The sequence below is a fragment of the Lagenorhynchus albirostris genome, chromosome 1, assembly GCF_949774975.1.
Source record: "Lagenorhynchus albirostris chromosome 1, mLagAlb1.1, whole genome shotgun sequence".
Classification (NCBI taxonomy): Eukaryota; Metazoa; Chordata; class Mammalia; order Artiodactyla; family Delphinidae; genus Lagenorhynchus; species Lagenorhynchus albirostris.
The window spans coordinates 190,581,626-190,598,646 of record NC_083095.1 but is presented as its reverse complement, the minus strand read 5'-3'; the positions used below and the strand labels follow the sequence as shown (position 1 = coordinate 190,598,646).

The 17,021-nt window shown below is 43.0% G+C and overlaps 1 long non-coding RNA gene across 1 annotated transcript; it reads left to right on the top strand.

Moving 5' to 3' along the window:
- The first annotated feature begins 1,161 nt into the window (after positions 1 to 1,161).
- Positions 1,162 to 11,664, top strand: LOC132504420 (uncharacterized). Its single transcript, XR_009534881.1, has 5 exons — positions 1,162 to 1,798; positions 2,494 to 2,702; positions 3,606 to 3,819; positions 3,940 to 4,090; positions 7,885 to 11,664. It is a non-coding gene; the product is annotated as an uncharacterized LOC132504420 (long non-coding RNA).
- Positions 11,665 to 17,021: the final 5,357 nt, after the last annotated feature.

Here is a 17,021-nt window from a genome sequence, read left to right as displayed (position 1 = left end):
TCAATCACGCCCATTTCTTCTTGGGTGTATTCCTAGCTGGTTTATCCTTATTACTGCTACTATGAAAAGGGAGACTTTTCTTTCATTGCGTCTTACGACTGACTGTTGTTGTTACTGTTTCCACTCTTAGCAGTGAGTAAACTGACACTAAGAGAAGTGACCTTCCGAAGTCTCACCAGTGGCAAGCAGCTGAGATGGAACTTGGCCTCAGATCTGATTCTACCCCGATACCAACTTGTGGATAGAAACCATCCAGTGTTTAATATATACCTTGGTGACAAATGTGTATCATTACTATCGCATATTTGTTTCTTTTCTGTTGGAACTTAAAGGAATCTTGAGACATGACCCAGCCCACTCTCATTTTATTGATGGGGAGAATGGTACAGGGCTATCAAGAAGCTGTCCAACGTTTACAGGGGAAAGAAGGAAAGAGAGATCCCGTCTGACCCTGTCACCTTTGTTTTATCAATTCCCGTTCCGTGAAGCAGCTTGAGGACATGAGGGCGGTCTTTGTCCATTGCAGCTGGAAATACTGCCTTGCAGCCTTGGTTTTGGCTTTCAAGCTGGTAATGTTATTTTAATCACCCCCTGCTGAGTTTTTTCACAGAACTGAAATTATAAGGGCTGCTTCTATTTTCTATACTTGTTTAAAATACTGTTTTGCTCTGCCACCCTAGAATGCACAGGAGAAAGGGTGTTTTTTTTTGATGTCAGCACATTTCATTTCATTTTAAAATGACCACATCCTGGTTGACAGGGGCTTGGATTCTTCCAAGGAAGCCGAGGGTGGAGAGGTGGTCAGTTAATACTGTCATTGGCCTGCAGAGGGAGCTCTGTGGTTTTCTTTTGCTCCAGTGCACATCTGGCCCATTGGTTAGTGTAGGAGAGTGACTTATGGACTATATAGTATTAGAGAGTCAACTTAGCTTTTCCTTTCCCTACTGCTCTGCTATGTAATGGATCTCCACGCCAGGAATCGGGGTCAGTGCACAGAGGGTTTTACTCACACGTGCTCCACAGCGCTCTGAAAGGCTCTGGAAAATCTCCCTTCTAGGGATAGGCCTCAAGAAGTCTTCTGTGGTCCTGAGAACCCAGCACCCTTGGGCTTTCTACAAAGAACCATTTCCTCTTCCGTATAGTTTGCCAGTTACTGTTTAAATTCATTTTAAAAATTATAAACGTAGACATACTCATTACAGACCATTCTGAAAATTGAAAACACATTAAGAAAAGAGTTGCTCAGAACCTGCGACACAGAGCTGCCCACCATGGCTGTATCTCCTTCTGGTCTCATAGGCTCCGTACTGCCTAAAGCCTTCATGCTCTGCGATCGACACTTGCAAAATCCGTGTCAGGACAGCTTCCTGCGCTGGAGAAGATCAGAGCAGGAACGGCCTGACATCCACAGAAGGTTCTGCGATGGCAACTCAGCTTGACTGAAGAGAAAACCCTTCTTCCTACATGTCCTGAATTCCGCTGATGATCTGAGGACGAGTGGCTTGTCCTAGGGCTGCTTGTGGCTCGTTTTCTCAGCCCATCCGACCCAGACATTAAACGGCTAGTTCATGACCCTTTGCTGTCCACGTGATGGCAGAGAACTCTGAGATGCCGTGTGACATGGCAGCACACATTTAACTTGTCACAGAACAAATGTTTTATTGGGAGCGGCACATCAGACACAAGGCAGTGAGTCTGCTCCGCACACCGCAGCCTGTCTGCCCTTGAGCGTTTGGAAGAAGCAAAGAGGGTGGAGACCGCAGCTCTGGTGCTGGCTACTGTCCACAGAGAGAAAAATGTGAGTTTTTAAGAAACTTGTTGCCCGTGCTTCTCTCAGAGAGGAGGTATTTGTTTGCTTCAAGGAAACCAGAAGAGATAGAAAAGAATGGAGCTTCAAGACCCCCGAGTGAGAATTCAAATACATACAGAATCCCCTCGAGTCTTTACAGTTGTGACCTGATATCTATTCTTTGTCTACCTTTGAATTGAATGGATGCTTCAGACCACGGTGAGCAAAATGGCGGAGTCTGATTTCCAGATGCTTATCAGTTTCTTTAAAGGAGGGAGAAAAGTAGACAGAGAGAGACAGGGATCAAGAATGGTCGTGCTTCTTGATTCCTTGGTCCAGTTAAATATTATAGGGATGTTTCTTTATGGGGTATGAGACATATTTCCTTCTTTCAGTCTTTGCTGTGTAAGAAAAATAATTTTTTTGTTAGTTAAAATTAGTTTGTGTAAACCTTGAACAACTACAGGGTTAAAAAAAAAAAACAAACCCAAACAGTCAAGCAATAATCTACTTAGAGCTCAGGTTAGTTTAGTTTAGACCAGTGTAGGGATTCTAAGGAAATAAAGTTTATGATAAGTAGATGCTTTCTAAATTAATTAAATGAAGTGTCATTAAATAAATAAATAACATTTAAAAATAATAAATGTGGAACACAGGCCAAGGGAAAAAGAAAAACTAAGAAATTTTTATTTGCGTTTTCTCAGGTTGATTTTTTGTGGATGAAATGTTTCCCTGCTCAACTGAGGTGTCATCAGCATTCTCAACAATGAAGAGGAATAGAATTTGTAAGAGATAAAAGGCTGCCCTCATCAGCATTTTAATTCAAGGAGAAGCGCACCTATTGAAAAGGGTTCTGTCCATCTACACACAGCTTTGTAAGAAGGGTTAGAAGGTCCAGGATGAGCCAGCAAAGGTAAGAAGTGGGATCCCGAGGAAGAATCTCTCCAGGTTTGCACCCCAAATGACTGAGGGTATTTCCTGAGGGCAGGTTTGAATCTGAAGGACTGCCAGCCTCGTCAGACTGCCGGTTCAGACTTGGGCAAGCCTGAGATGAAAGATGTACCAACGGCAGGAAGCTTTCTCTAAACTTCCATTAGGCAGGACGTTTCCATCCAAAAGAGACTAAGGGTTCACTGCTTAAAAAGTGCGGCTAGGGCCTCCCTGGTGGCGCGGTGGTTGAGAGTCCGCCTGCCGACGCAGGGAACATGGGTTTGTGCCCCGGTCCGGATCCCACATGCCGCGGAGCGGCTGGGCCCGTGAGCCATGGCCGCTGAGCCTGCGCGTCCGGAGCCTGTGCTCCGCAACGGGAGAGGCCGCAATAGTGAGAGGCCCGCGTATCGCAAAAGAAAAAGAAAAAAAAGTGCGGCTACACAGTAGCATCGCAGCTGAGCAGTTTCTATGCTGCAGCCTTGATTTCATTTGGGGGATGGGCACGAGTGCTATAGAGCATGATTAGCTCAATTAAGGAATTAGTCACGATCAAATAATTACTTAGACGTCTGTTGGAACCTATGAGCTTATCAGGGAAGACTTATTCCCAGACGAAGAACTTTTATAATCTTGCCACAAGAGGAGTTTATGGTTTACACCTGTATCAAAGGTAACTTGTTGTGATCTTTATCTAAAAAAATAAAAATATACTAGAGGAGTGCATTGGAAGAGGCCTAGTTTACTGTCCTTGAATGCAAGGTTGCTCGGCCTGAAAGATGGTGTCCGTCACGTGGCAGACGTCCGTCCAGTTAACAATTGCTGAATAAATTTAATGCATCGCCACTGTCTCCCACTGTGGACTGTACACCTGGCTTCATTTCCTCAGATGACAGGAAGGAAACGCCTATATGGCTCCCCACGTAATTGAGCGTCTTCTTGGATTGGGCCAAGAGGACGAAGTCTAAGCAGTTGACCCTGGACAGATAGCTGACGAAAGACGCAGCTGGAGATGCTGGGCGTTGAAGGAAAAGACCCTGGCTGGTCGGGTGCTGGTGACCTGTGACATTGGACTCTGTGGGTCCAAGAGGCCTCAGAAGCAAGTAAGCACCCAGCTGGGCAGGCAGGGGAGGCTTCTCCCTCCTCTGACTCCCATATCCTCACCCACCCCACCAACCACATGGATGTTTTCAGTCTTTGGAATTACAAGTTCTGTGTTTCAGATCGCATGAGTGATGTATGTTCCTCGTAGAAATGTGAAAAGTAAGCACAAGGACAAAAGTTCCCTGTGATCCTGGTACCCAGAGCAAGGATTGTTCGTATTTCAGTGTACGATGCAGCCATACTTGTTTCTGCAACTAAATATGCCCCCGTGTAAGTATCACTTTATACTAACATACGCATGTGTGTTTACAGTATGAGGATTTACAGTACAGGTTGTTTCCTGTGCTTTGCGTTATTAAAACACGGTATTGCCTAGAACATGTTTTTTATCGGCTGCATAATCTCCTAAAAGGAAGTGTCGTGGTCGTTCTGGAGAACCCGCTCAGGTTCGAGGGGAGGGAACATAGGTTCTCCCTCCTAATGGGGCAGTGGCAAGGTTCTGGAGTAGCCTGTGACCTGGGAAGACACTGTGCATTTATGAAAAATCTGCCCCAGTGTTCACTGCTTGGATTGGCCGTCACACCTGCTACATAATCTTACCTGTTCCCCCGTGTTCTTCTGCCTCCTGCAAGAGCTTAATCACTGGAATGACATAAGATTAAACAGAGGTGACAAAAATAGAACAGCCTGGGTCAGACCGAGGGAGGGGATTTCAGGGGGTTCAGTACTTGCCATGGTGATTATTACCAGACTCTCAGCATCAGCTGTCTGCACCCTTGGCCTTCGGCTCTCGGCTATGATGAGTGTCCCCAAAAAGCATTCTGAAGTGGGAAGGGACAAGCCACTGAAAACAGAACCTTCCTAAGAAAAAAGTGAGGGGGGCGCTTCCCTTTGATCACTGGGTAACTTTAAGCAAATTACTGACTTCTCCGTGCCTGCGTTTCCTTATCTGTAAGATGGGGATGATTGTAATGCCCATCTCATATCGTTATAATGGAGGTCAAAATGTGCTCGCCAGCAAAGCACTTAGAACAATGCCTACCACGTAATAAACTCTTAATAAATATTTTATTTCATCACTATTAGTAGTAGTGGTGGTAGCTGTAACAGTAATATAATTAATTGCTGGAAATTTAGATCTCAGGTTTTTGATATTATAAATAATTTATTAGAGCATCCTTGCAGGCAGATTTTTGCCCATGTTATCTGATTATTTCCTCAAAGTGTAATTGCTACATGTGTATATTTTAAGGCTTTTGATACATGTTGCAAACTCTACTCCAGAAAATGTGTTCCAATTCACCTTACAGTCAACATTTTCAAAGAATGCCAATTGACCCACTCTCTTCAGCACTAAGGGTTGTCATTTTAAAATCCATATGTGAACTCATTGTTTCTTTAATTACTAGGGAGGCTGAGAACTCTTTCCACGTTTGTAGTGAGCTGTATTAAATCTTTCGTGGGTTGCATCCTTCTCCATGAATTGAATTCAATCTATCTAACAAAGTTTAAGGCATTTATAGTATACTTATATTTTAATACATATTTTATATATCCCATATTTATTGTGATTTAAAAACTTTATTCCTGCCGTATTATTTTGTGTTTTCTGTTCACAGTATGTATACATGTTGTATGTAGATTTCGTTTCTCCTTTTCTGCTTTCTGCTAGAATGATGGAGTTTTCTTAATTTCCTTTTCTTATTTTTGCTGCTGTCACTTTGGAAATTATACATTCTATTTCTATTCTCCTAGCGGTCGCCTTCCAATTTTTATCTCGTACCTGAATTAACAAGTCTGTACTCATTCAGCCTTTCTCCCTTCCACTTTATAATGTACAGAGCCTGGGTTGCCTTACTTTATGCCCCTCCTGTCTCTCCTCAATCAATTATTGCTATCTGGTATTTTATTCCACTTTTTGCACTTCTTTCCTGAAATCTGTCATTGATTTCTTTTTAACATCTTTATTGGAGTATAATTGCTTTACAATGGTGTGTTAGTTTCTGCTTTATTACAAAGTGAATCAGTTATACATATACATATGTTCCCATATCTCCTCCCTCTTGCGTCTCCCTCCCCCCCTCCCTACCCCACCCCTCTAGGTGGTCACAGAGCACCGAGCTGATCTCCCTGTGCTATGCGGCTGCTTCCCGCTAGCTATCTATTTTACGTTTGGTAGAGTGGACATTATATACACTGTCATTGATTTTTATACAACTGATTCTTTTTTTTTTTTTGCGGTTCTCGGGCCTCTCACTGTAGCGGCCTCTCCCGTTGTGGAGCACAGGCTCCGGACGCGCAGGCTCAGCGGCCATGGCTCACGGGCCCAGCCGCTCCACGGCACGTGGGATCTTCCCGGACCGGGGCACGAACCCGCGTCCCCTGCATCGGCAGGCGGACTCTCAACCACTGCGCCACCAGGGAAGCCCCTATACAACTGATTCTTATTTAGATTTACCTGAATGCTTACCTATTTCATTGCTGCTCACATTATATTTGTTCTTTTGAATTTGATTACTTCTTCTTGAAGAAAATCCTTTAGTAGTTCCTTCAGTGAGAGTTACTGGGCTAGGTGGTCTCAGTCTTGGTCTGTCTGAAAATATTTTAAATTTTTCCTCACTTCTGAATCAGTGGATATAAAAATCTAAATTGTGAGTTGTATTCTTCCAGCACTTTAAAGATATTATTCCACTGTATTTTGGCTTTTATGGCTGCTGCTATAGCATATCTACAGATACAGCAAGAATGCTCTTGCTGGTTGCTTTCAAGCTTTTTCTCTTTGCTTCTGATTTGCAGTTTTACCAACATGTGTTCAGGTATACTCGTGTTTTATTTATTTTGCTTACAATGTGTTGCACATCCTGAATCCACAGATTCATATTTTTTATAAACTCCGGAAAATATTCAGCCATTCTCTTTATGAATACTGACTCTCCTCCGTCTCTTGACTCTTTCTGTCTGCAACTTTAATTAGATATATTTGGATGTTTTCATTCTATTCGAATATCTCTTAACTCCTCTTGCATAATTTCTACCTCTTGATCTGGGTATTGCATTGTTGTAAAACTCCCTCATATTTTCTTTCCTGTTCACTGAGTCTCTGATCAGCTGTATCTAATCAGATAAAACCTATCCATTCAGTTTTTAACTTCAATTACTAGATTTTTTATTTCTAAAACTTGTATTTGGTTACTCTTCATTTTTGCCTGGTTTCATTTTTGATAATGATTTATTCTTTTCTTACTTTTTGAGTTCCTTCCTTTTTGACATTAATCATGTCATGTATTTTCATTTTATAGTCTATAAGATTAAACAGTTATCTGAAGTTCTCAGGTTCTAATACTCTTTTTTTATGTCTGAGGGCTCTTAATCCTAGCAGATTATTTCCTCAGGCATTTCACAAACAAGAGTTTTTGTGAGCTCATCCTCTGTAAAAATATTGTGTAGCCTGAGTTTAGTGCCCTGGGGATTTTCATTGTCCAGAACAAATTTCATATTCTTTTCTTAAATTGGGTTTTCCTGAACCATGCTGTTAGTGTGAAATTGAACCAAAATCTGCATGAAGAGTCGTTACCAATTCCCAGGAAGGATTTTTTTTTCCGACTCCCAGTGTGATAAGCAGTACACAAGCTTTCTTGTCACGTCTCTGTGATCTTACGTGGATATTTATCTAGTGTAACCTTTCCTTGAGGGTGCGTTCTTTAAGGGCCCCCACTTGCTGCGGGCGTCTTGATCTCCCTTTTACTCATATGGGACCAAAACTCTTCCTTCCGTCTTGGCAGGAGTATTAAAATTCAAGCCTCAAGATTACGTAGGCTGACAGCCCTACCTCTGGGACAATCGCCGTATCAGCTCACATGCTCACTGCTTTGGTCCTTAGCTTACTCTTTATTCCTTACTCTGGGCTTTCCTTTCCTTTCCTTCAAGCTGTACTTAATGTCATATTTGTCCTATTTTATCTTGCATTACCAAATACTTGCAATGGTTTGGTTTCCAAACCGTATCTCTAAAAATGGAAGTCCCCGCTTTTTGTTCAATTGCAGCTGATGTAGTTTTTCCTGTAGGCTCTAACGGGGACTTGAGGAGACACGAAAGCCCCCCTTCAGATGCAGTCTTCCTGATTCTTACGATAGAGGGAGGCCTTCATGATGCACAGAGGGCACAGCTGTGTGCTCTGGAGCGGGGCGACGTGCCTTGGGGTGAAGGTGAAAGGCACAACTCAGGGCATCCTGCACACAAGACGATGTGTTGCAGCCACATCCCCAAGAGGAAGGAGAAAGCAAGGGCAGCCAGACGTGCCTGAGCCCCAGTGCCTTGAAATGAGTGCCATCCTTCTGGAAACAAGAGTCCGGTGAGGAAACTGAACAAATCCAAGTTGTCTCCTGGCCTCGGACACGGGAGCTCACATAATCTGCGTGGTGGAGAACACTGGTTGAGAGATGCAGATAGCACCTTCCCGCTGCCAGAAAAGCAGTTCACAGCAGCCCTGGCTCTGAATCTGAGAACAAAGTGTTCCAGTTCAGAGGAAGAGCTGTCACAGGTGTCACGCTGGTAATGGTCATTCTGACTCACAAAGCTACAAACCATGTCTGCACCAGCCCAACCAATGAAGCCAGGAAGCGAACTTACTATGGGAGACAATCTATGCGCAGGACCATTGGATCATTCGCTCTTTTGAATTAGTCTCACTGGAACTCTCTGTGCTCCAGAGAGACACTCGTTATTACTTAAATTTAAAAGGTTGAAATGGAAGACAGTTTTAGGAATAAAGAGGGAGTTTTAGGAAGAAAATGTACGTCTTAGAGCGACAAGTATTTTTTATTAATTGCATCACAGAGGGCCTGGAATTAACTGAATCAGATCAAACTTTTAGAAAAATGGATGTTCAGAAAAAGCTCCAGTAAACTTTCCAATAGCTCATTGATTTTGGCTGAACCTCTGTAACGTACCTGGAATATTGAAGAGGGCCTAGAATCACCTAGAGATGTGTTTGTGACCCGTGTAGCAACTATCTCATCATTTAATCTGTCTGAAATTAATATGCACAGCTTTGTGGGATTTCCTGGCCTTAGGTGTTGTGGCGAAAAGTGCTATTCTACATAATCTGTTTCCCTTTTCCTCCTGAACACCCAGATGGAGTCCCTTTCCCAGACTCCCTTGCAATTCGGTGTGATCACATGACTGACAGTGGGTGGGACATGAGTAGGAGAACGTGTGCGTCACTCCCAGGCCTGAAAACTTTACACCCACTCTCCGATATGCTCTTTTCCTTCTCCCGGTGATTGGGGTGGCAACCCCCAGGCGACCCAGGAAGCCTCATGTTAAAGACGGCACACCACCTTCAGCCTGGGTTCCTGTACGTCTACGCTGGGCAGAGCTGCTTCCCTGGACCTCCGTGGATGGTGCTAGTTCCCTTGTGCTGAAGCATTGCGTGCTCGTGTCTGTTCTTTTATTACAGCCTTGCCCACCTGAATGAACGCAGACCCTAACAAGGACACCAGGGTGTTGGCAGCCTGTGCAACCCCTGCGTGCCTGCCCCAAGATGGAATGCTTGTTCCTAGTGTGACTTACGCAAGGTGCTCAGCAGTGTCGCTGGCCATCCTCCCCTGGAAAGAGGGCCTCTGCATCCCTTTGTCACCCAGCGCCCAGGGTCTGCACTCCTATCTCTGTCACCCACGGCAGCCAGATCGTCGACCAGCAGTTGCTCTAAATGCACAGACATTTTGGATACGTGCTTATTCAAACCCCCGGACACATGAAACTGGGCTGTGCGTTCCCCTGCCACACCTTCCTGAAGCACTGGGCTTTGTTTGAAGATTTTGGAGGAGAAAGAATATTATTTCATATTAAAATAAACATGAATGGGCAGAATGCAAAAGTGGATGAATTTCAAAGACCAAGCCTAAGACTTCAAAGAGAGTTCAAGTTTGCATTTACGGTTCTGGGTTAAGTACTTAGCCCTCCCCTGGGTGCTCATCCACTGTGATTTATTTATTTATTGTTATTCTCAGGGTTTTAGGTTTTAATCCAGTAGCCAAATATTTTCTTCCAATACAGGGAAGACACCTAATTCAAAGGTTGTCAGACGATTTGTTCTTGGCCTCCCTTCTCTTCCCATCCCCTCTCCTCCCCCCGAAAAAAAAAAAAGAGATAAATTTACCACCCAAGCTTACAGACTATGACGTAGGCTATAACGTGAGTCTCCCAGCTGAACCCTGGAAAGGGCCAGGCTCCCATGCAGCCTGTGACCTCGGGAACCTCCTCCCCCCACTTTTTCATGAAGGTGGGAGTAGTTCTCAGGCCCAGGCCCCACTGCGTTTCTTTACCCTCAACCCAGACCAGTCCCAAGTTTGTGACTTGGAGCTGCATGTGATCTAGCCATCTAACACAGAAGGGCCAGCTTCTGCCCTGAGCGGTCTTGTGTTTAACTTTCAAAGTGGGCATCCTTTTGTTTTTCCAAAAGTGCGTGTCCTCTTCTGATAGCCAGTGTATCTGCAGTTAGCGTCCACTTGGGAAGAAAACAACCTCTGGATCTGGTGGCAGATTAGCAAAGACCTTCTCGTTTTCTGGGAGTGGACCCTCCACCAGCAACTCATTTCGGGGTCACCAACCACATTTCTCTTGCTGAATTCACAGCCCTGCCTGTGGCATCCTCTTGAATTGCTGGGCATGTATTTACTTGACTCTGGTGAGGAAAGTACTCCCAGGGTCAGATTCGTTTTGCTTTCAGAAAGGGCCAGGATGAAGCTGGTGGAGGGGTCCAGGAGGCAGCGCCTGCCTCGAGCTCCCTGAGGACGGGGAGGTCTGAGGGGTGAGCATGGCCAGTATCAGAGGAGCTGGGACCCGTCTCCTGTGCCACACCCTGCGGTGTGAGAGTTTCGCTTGGACAGGAGACAAAACCAGGAGGCAGGAGAGGGGGTATCAGGATGAGGGGCAGCAGTAGAGGCCACGGTAGGAGGGGCTGGAGTGACAGGAGTAGGAGATGCATGGCCCAGGCGGAGGTCAGCCAGACGGTAAATATGGGATCATAAGACCTCTTCTGAGTTTTCAATAAGAAATCTTAGGTAAAGTGCCTAGTATATAATGAAAGCTAAATAAATGTTAGTTATCTGAATGAAAAATTATAGAGGGGCGGGGGTGTAGACCTGCTACCACTTCCAAGCAAAAATATACTACTAATAATGAAAGATTGGGAGGAAAGAGGAAGCCTTTTATAAGAAACATAATTTACAGTGTTATAAGAATAACGTATGTGAAAGCACTTCTCTTAAGAGACTTTAGAGCAATTTTAGGGTCACAGCAAAATTGAGGAGAAGCTACAGAGACTTCCCATGTACCGTCTCCTCCCGCACACACCCAGTCACCCCATCATCAACATCCCCCACCAGAGTGGGACGTTTGTTACAACTCACGAACTTACACTGAATCATCATTGTTACCCAAAGCTCACAGTTTACATTAGGGTTCACTCTTGGTGTTCTGTGGGTGTGGAAAATGTATAGCCACATGTATCCATCATTATAGTGTTAAACAGAGTACTTTCACTGTCCTAAAAGTCCTCTGCACTCTGCCTATTCATCCCTTTCCACTTCAGCCCCTGGCAACCACTGACCGTTTTACTGCCTCCATAGTTTTGCCTTTTCCAGAATGTCATGTAGTCAAAACCATACAGCATGTACCCTTTTCAGATTGCCTTCTTTCACTTAGTCATATGCATTTAAGTTTCCTCAATGTCTTTTCATGGCTTGAGAGCTCATTTCTTTTCACTGTTGAATAATAATCCATCATCTGGATGGACCACAGTTTGTTTATCCATTCACCCACTGAAGGACATCTTGTTTGCCTCCAAGTTTTGAAAGTTATGAATAAAGCTGCTATAAACATCTGTGTAAAGGTTTTTGTGTGGACATAAGTTTTCAACCCCTTTGGATAAATACCAAGGAGCACAATTTCTGGATCATATGTGGTAAGAGTATGTTTAGTTTTGTAAGAAGCTGCCAAAATGTCTTTCAAAGCAGCTGTACCATTTTGCATTCCCACCAGCACTGAATGAGAATTCTTATTATTGTGCATCCTTGCCAACATTTGGTATTGTCAGTATTTTAGATTTTGGCCATTATAATGTGTGTGTAGTGATAGCTCATGGTTATTTTAATTTGCATTTCCCTGATGACATATGATGTAGAGCATCTCTTCACAGGCTTATTTGCCAACTGTATCTATTCTTTGATGAAGTGTCGCAAGATATTTTACCCATTTTTAATCAAGTTGCTTATTTTCTTGTTGACTTTTAAGAGTTCTTTCTGTATTTTGGATAACAGTTTTTTATCAGATGTATCTTGAGCAAATATCTTTTCCCCATTTGTGGCTAGTCTTCTTATTCTTTTGACATTGTCTTTTGCCGTGCAGAAGTTTTAAATTTTAATGAAGTCCAGCTTATGCATCCTTTCTCTTATAGATTATGCTTTGGTATTGTATCTAAAATGTCATCGCCATACCACAGATTATTTAGGCTTTCTATTATGTTATCTTCTAGGTGTTTTATAGTTTTGCATTTTACGTTGAGGTCTATAGTCCATTTTTGAGTTAATGTTTGAGAAAGCTGTGAGGTATGTGTTTAGATTCATGTTTTTGCATGTGGATGTTCAGTTGTTCCAGTACCATTGGTTGAAGACTACATTTGCTCCATTGTATTGCCTTTGCTCCTTTGTCAAAGATCATTTGACTATATTTATGTGGTTCTATTTCTGGGCACTGATTTATTTGTCTGTTCTTTTACCAATAACACACTGACTTGATGACTGTAGCTTTGTAGTAAGTCTTGAAGTTGGATAGTGTTAGTTGTCCAACTTTGTTTATTTCCTTCAATATTGTGTTGGTTATTCTGCATATTTTGCTTTTCCATATAAACTTTAGAATCATTTCGTTGATATTCATGAAATAATTTACTAGGATTTTGACTGGGATTGCATTGAGTCAAGTTGGAAGAACTGACATCTTGACAATACTGAATCTTCCTATCCATGAACATGGAATATTTCTCCATTTATTTAGTATTTCTTTGATTTCTTTCATCAAAATTTTGTGGTTTTCCTCATATAAACATCATACATATTTTTGTTAGATTTATACCTAATCATTTCTTTTTTGGAGTGCTAATGTAGATGATACTGTGTTTTTACTTTCAAATTCCATTCATTTATTGCTGACATATAGGAAAGAAATTGCCTTTTTTTGTATTAATCACGTATCCTGCAACCTTGCTATAATTGCTTATTATTTTCAGGAGTTTTTTTGTTGACTTTTTCAGATGGATGATTATGTTATGTGCAAACAAAAATAGTTTTATTTCTTCCTTCCCAATCTGTATGCCTTTTATTTCATTTTCTTGTCTTACTGCATTAGCTAGGACGTCCACTATGATATCACAAAGATGTGGTAAGAGGGAAATCCTTTCTTGTTCCTGATCTTAGAGGAAAAGCTTTTTGTTCCTGATCATTAAGTATGATGTTAGCTGTAGGGCTTTTGTAGGCTTCTATCAGTTTGAGGAGGTTCCCCTCTATTCCTAGTTTCCTGAGAGTTTTAATCATGAATGGGTGTTGGATTTTTGTCAAATGCTTTTTCTACATCCATTGATATGATCATGTAATTTTTCTTTTTTAGCCTTTTGATGTGCTGGAATTCACTATTTGATTTTCAAATGTTGAATCAGCCTTGCATGTCTTGGATACATCCCACTTGGTCATGGTGTACAATTATTTTTATACACTGTTGAACTCAATTTGCTAGTACTCTGTTGAGAACTTTTCATCTCTGTTCATGAAAGATATTGGTTTGTAGTTTTCTTCCCTCATAATGTCTTCTTCTGGTTTTGGTACTAGAGTAATGCCAGCTCCACAGAATGAGTTAGGAAGCATTTCCTCTACTTCTATCCTCTGAATGAGATTGTAGAGAATTGGTATGATTTCTTCCTTAAATGTTCTGTAGAATTCAATCCACCTGGGCCTGGTGCTTTCTGTTTGGAAAGGTTGTGAATTATTGATTCCATTTCTTTAATAGACACGGGTCTATTCAGATTGCCTATTTCTTCTTCGGTGAGTTTTGGCAACTTATGTCTTTCAAGGAATTGATCCATTTGACTCAGGTTATCAAATTTATTGTCATAGAGTTATTGAAAGCACTTTTTAAACTACAAAGAGCTACATAAATCTGAGGACATTTTGTTACTATTGTTATGGCACTAGTCCGAGTTAGATCTTCATTCTTTAAAAGAGATTCATTCATTCATTCATTAGACATTTATTGGGCATCTGCTCTGTGCCAGGCATTTGTGTAACTTTTAGCAGCAACCAGTAAAGCTGGGGCATCTGCCCTCCATGGACCTTGCGGTCTTATGGAAGAGAGAGACAATGGCCATTATACAGGGATAAAAGCTAAAGAACCACAGGGTGCTACAGCAGGGCTCCAGAGCAGAGGCCCGACTTTCTAGGGAAGTCAGGAGGCCTCCTCAGAAGTGATGACTTAACTAAACTAGAACTACCTGGAAGTCAAAGCCAGGGAAGGGGCCCGGGAGCATGCAGGTATCCCAATGTTCCAGGCAGAGAGAACTGTGCAAAGGCTGGTGATGGGAGAGAGCATGGCATAGAGAAGAACTTAAAGAGACCAGTGTCAATAATATCAGAATAGAAGAAGAAAAGGGATCGAAAAGAAACGACTAGAACTTTATTAAAAAATGAGGCGCATACAAATTCTCTTTGGAGGGGATGATAAGTGTTTCAGGACACACCTCCTGGGACTGCTCTGAGGGATCTGAACAATGTAAAGCACAGGCTCTGAAGCGGGTTCACTGGGGTTCCCAGGGAGCTCTGAGTGCTGCAGCCACTGGTTGGTGCAGTGTCAACAGCTCAGGCTGGGAACCACAGCTTCCGAGGAGGAAGAGAGGGCCCTCCGTGCCCTGCTTCTGCCCGTGCTCAGGGTGTGTTGACGGGGCTGATGGGGCAGGGTGCTGGTGCTGGGGCCACCCCACTGATGAGTCCCGCTGCAGCATTTAAACGCTGTAGAAGTCTGCAGGACTTCTCCAGAGGTTCCATGAATTTTTTGTGACGTCTGTGGATGCCAGAGGGCAAGATCTGCTCTTTGACATTTGCTCCCTAACTTTCACAGGGACCCAAGATCAAACCAGGCAGTCATCCAGGAGTTCTTTGGCCTCATTTCACATGGCTTTATGTTTTTAAGGTTCTTTTCCTCCGAAGAATTAAAATATTTTATAGACTTCATGTAGTAGCCTCATCAGGGATCAAAGACGTGATATTCACACACGTGGCATTTGGGGAAACAGAGGTGAGGGCAGGCAGTTGGCCCTGCAGGCGTGCTGCAATGACCCAGGACTTTGAATCAGGCCCACCAGGGACTTAAATCCTGCTTTGCCATTTTCTTGCAGCTACACGACCTTGGGCAACGTTTTCTATGAGCCTCAGTTTCCTTGTGTGTAAGTAGGATAATAATGTCCCATTGCAGGCTTGTTACAGAGTGTATATCAAGTGTTCAGCAAAATGAGCTCCTACTGTTTTCAGCTTCCTAGTCCGTACATCCTGGAAACGTCTGCAGGTGCACCTGTGGAGGTGGGGGTGGGTGGATGGGCCGCAGCCCCGCCTCCTTCCCTGATGCACTCTGTGCTTCCTAAGAAACCAAAATGGCGGCTTCATGTATTGGCTTTGCCAACTGAGAGCTGCTCTCCAGGGATCTGCTGTTCTTCCAGGCCTGGTGCTCTTAGGTAAATGATCCCTGACTATCGTCCAGGCATCTTAGGGTCCACTACACATTGAGAGCGTCCTGGAGCCTGAGCAGCCTCTGCTGGGGTCTGGATTCGGCCAGCGTTCTCTTCATCCCGTAAGTGCCTCTTCAGCCAGGAAAGATTCAAGGCAACCAGTTACGGTAACACATCATGAGGCTGTAAAAATATTGCCTCAAAGGCAGAGTGTAAGATTTCGATCACACTGGTCGAAGTGGGTTTCAAATATGGCTCTGAACAACTTTGCAGTCAGTGTGAAAAGGAAAGCAGATTTAGCCGGCTTGTGGAACCATCCAGCAAATACCCGTCCCGCAAAGCCAAGTCCCCAGGATGAAAAGGAGCACGAAGTGTTTTCAGTTGTATTACGTGTATATGAAGTTAGTAGCTGCCAGGCACTTGGGCATTCTGTGGAAATGGGTACTTGTTGGGTTATGCAAAAGCAACCATCTTTGATTGGGATTGACATAGGCACAATACTATATATAAAATAGGTAACTAATAAGAACCTGCTGTATAGCACAGGGAACTCTACTCGATATTTTCTAATGACCTATATGGGAAAAGAATCTAAACAAGAGTGGATATATGTATATATATAACTGAATCACTTTGCTGTATACCGGAAACTAATACAACATTGTAAATCAACTATACGCCAATAAAAATTAATTAAAAAAATAAAATAGATAATAAGGAAAAAACAGCAACTATCTTATGCTTGAGCTCAATACATCTATAATCTGATTTTTCAAGGAAATAAGTTTATGTGAAGTTGCAATAGAAGATACTTTAAACAAATTTCATGGGAAGAAATGAGGTATCGGCATGTCCTGGCCTGTTCTCCACTCTGGAGGGCCCTTCAACCAGCATCGACAAGTCTTATCTACCCTTCATTGCACAGAAATAAAAATCTAAGGACTCTCACCCAAAAAGAGGAAAGCCAGCATATGTATATATTTTAATGCAACCAGCTCTGACCACACCCTTTCAAAGTTATTGAGGTTTTTGCCAGTAGTAAGTTAAAAATTGTCAATTTATTATTTTTTATTTTATTATTATTTTTAAAGGGAATGTCTTGTTTGCAGGACCGCTGAGTTCTTCTATGCTGTCCCCTTGGTGGGGGGTGGGGGGAAGGAGGGGTGAGAGACACTGCGATGTGTTACAGTTTCCTGTGGCCTCCTGTTTCTTTTCTTTTTTTTTTAATAGTTAGCCGTTCTTTTTTTAAAAATATATATATATATATATTTATTTATTTGGTTGCCCCGGGTCTTAGTTGCGGCATGTGGGCTCTTTAGTTGTGGCATGTGACCTCTTAGTTGTGGCACGTGAACTCTTAGTTGTGGCATTCGAACTCTTAGTCGCGGCAGGCATGTGGGATCTTGTTCCCTGACCAGGGATCGAACCCGGGCC